A 3,141-nucleotide genomic window follows, 5' to 3' on the forward strand; every position below is an offset into this window, starting at 1 on the left:
TCCATGTAAAAGCAAATGTCAGAATTTCTGAACCCCCCCCCTCCCCTAATTACATAAGATTTTTCCGATTATGCTCGATATAAAGTTAATATTGCTCAATTATGATTATAGGCTCGTAATTGTAATAACAAAATACAATAATAAATAATAGGCTAGAACCGAGCATAAAAGGGTAGTCAATAAATTGAAATAAATCATGCGAAAGTCATGTTAAATTAAGGCATGTATTCAATACTATTCAAACAAGTTTCGATTTTATACTTAGTCTTCATTAGCGACATTAAATAAAATAATCAATTAATCAGTAAAACTAACAAAAAACGTACATTATTAATAAAATCAGACGACATGTTTAAATAGTTAAAACGGTCACGAACGTTTTTGCGGAAGTCATATATCACATCTATATTATTCTTGCATCCATACGCTTACAAGTCATTAACAATCTTCACCATCTGGTTAATATTGCTTGTTTTTCATGACGGCAGCAGACATGAAAAAGCTTACGTAAGAATATGTACGATCCCCCTCCATTCTCTCATGTAATTATTTGTCAGAATTTGACTGACCCCCCTCTCCCACCGTCATGCTTACGTAATATATGGACGGTCCCTTTATGAATTAATTTTTTAGAGCCATTTTCACATTACACACACACATTAGATTCTACTATTACATTTTTGTTATTCACCGCAAATATTATTTAACGCGTATATTATTTATTTAATTAATCCTAATCTTTAACGTATTTTATTTATTCATTTGGTCTTATTATTTAATGTTAATTAACCTTTTTCTGATCCTACGCGGAAAGAACAATTTTGCTGAATCCAGATCTAAACATAATTTTTGTTCAATAATCAAAATAATTTTGTGCGAAAGTCAAAATGAATGCTAGAATATTAAAACGTTTTATAGCTAATGCTTATCAGTTTTAACATTCCAGCAAATTATTCTGATGATTCAACAAACAATTATTTTCAGATTTGTTTTTAGCAAAATTTTTAGACTTTTCAACAAAATCGTTCTTTCCATGTAGAAAACTGCAGATCGCGCTCGAAAGTGACGTTGATGCTCTTAACTTCCAAAATCTACTCTCAAAACTTCTCAAACTGTGCTCTCGCAAGTGCTCTTCGGCAAATTTGCCTTACATTCCAGAGAAACTGCAAATTTATGTATTTAATCATCTCCTCCGTTTCGATCATAGGCGCCGGTGCGGCGGGTAAGGAATCAACGCGTGCTCTCACAGGGAGCCCACGGCGGGCGGTTGAGAGTTAAGTACTTACGGTGGAGGGGGGAGGTACATTCGGTTATCGGATTATTCCGGTTAACGGGATTCCACCTCAACACGTTTCAGCATTAGATGCACACACAGCGCAGCCACCGGCATCCGTCCAATGGCCGATTTACGGCTTCTACCTTAAGTGAAGCAAATTAGGGCTCCTTCACTCTCCGAAGGCACCGGAAGGATCGCGAGGAGGAAATCAAGTGGAGCTGCGTTTCAATGGGCGCGCGCAGATTGGGCTATTATTTCAATGAGAATTAAATGATTGTATTCGCCATTCGTGCGAATCACTTATAACCACGTTTTTTTTCATAGAAAAGCGAACAATTGGGAATCCATTCGGAGACGATTCGCGGATTCCTGCAAACGGAATTTATCCTTCATTCCGCGGGACTTATCCCGGTGTGCACCGGCGGGAGACGCGGTCGCGCCGCGCTCAATCTATTCCCACCATCTATTCGGCGTGACGCGTCGTGACACCGGGCAGTAACAATGACCTCGTTCCAGAAACTCCTGGCATACTCGAGCGCATAAAAATGCCGGCCGTTTATAGCGGAGGCGCGTATACAGAAAGCGGCTTTTCATCGGCCGTGCGTTATCCAGACGGCCAGCCCTCCAGCCGAGCCATAAGCTAGCCCGGTTAACTAGTTACGGCGGTCTGCCGGGAACAATGCTTCGGAGGGAAAAAAAATAGCTGGTTTTTATCATTTTTATACGAGCTCCGCTGTGTTTCACACGGCTTGCTTTTACACATGGAATTTTTTTTTTTTTTTTACACGGATCCGGCGAACAAATCTTTTCACCGACGACGAGTAGACGACCTTATTCGTGCTTCGGGCGAAAGAAAAAGGAGAAATTTGGAGACTTTTACGCAATAAGTTTCGAGATACTTCAAACGTTGCGGACGCGGCGGTATTAGAAATCAGTTCTTTATTTAATTCGAACTGTGTGTGCGTGAGCTTTTTTTTTCAAATTTCAAAGTCAAAACTTTGTTCGGCAGAACGAAAAGGGAAAGGATAGTACCGCTAATGTAACTTTGGAATTAGATTAATAAATGGTCGGAGATTATAACTGGGTAATTGTTCATGAATAAGAAACGCCATAAAGGTTTTGCAATAACCTTGAGGAGAGAGATCTTCCTGCCGTTGAGGAATGCTCGCTTGAAAATATAAGTCGACAAGGAGAATCCCGAGATTGTTCTCATGCAGAGCATCGTTTCGCTCAAATGTTCCGTCGGCGAAGGAGAATTGTCGGCGAAAAATTCAGAAGATTCCAAGGAACTGGGAAGACATTCTCGAATGCGATACCAATATTTATTAATATCCCCGCGGACGGAAAATATCGATAAATACACAATGGCATTTTTATCTAACAATAAGCAAATTAAATTTTATTGTTATGTTAATTCTTTGTGTCATAAATTTTTGTATTATACTAATTTTTTTGAAACTTTGTACTCGGAGATTTTTCGCTCGCTGATTACGAATTAGAAGTCAGAATTTTAAAATTCAAAATAATCGATCCAATATGGTGAACTAATAATTTAAATAATTACCGGTTCCGTGCCATTTTAAATTTAATTTGGAAATTGTGACCTCAGATTAGGATCCCAAAAAAACCCCTACAACACTATTACAAGAGATATTCAAATTATTTATTTGGATTCACAATTTACAGTAAATAATATCGATTTTTGTATATTTTTCAAGGATTTTTCAAAGATTAATTTATAATTAAAAAAAAAAACAACATAATAAGAAATCTGAAAAATACTTTAGGATGTTCTAAATGTGTATGAGTCCCTAAATTGCCGTTTTTATATTGATAATAGTTTAATAGAAAATGTATTTTTTTTT

Source organism: Wasmannia auropunctata, unplaced genomic scaffold, assembly GCF_000956235.1.
Source record: "Wasmannia auropunctata unplaced genomic scaffold, wasmannia.A_1.0 LD333473.1, whole genome shotgun sequence".
Classification (NCBI taxonomy): Eukaryota; Metazoa; Arthropoda; class Insecta; order Hymenoptera; family Formicidae; genus Wasmannia; species Wasmannia auropunctata.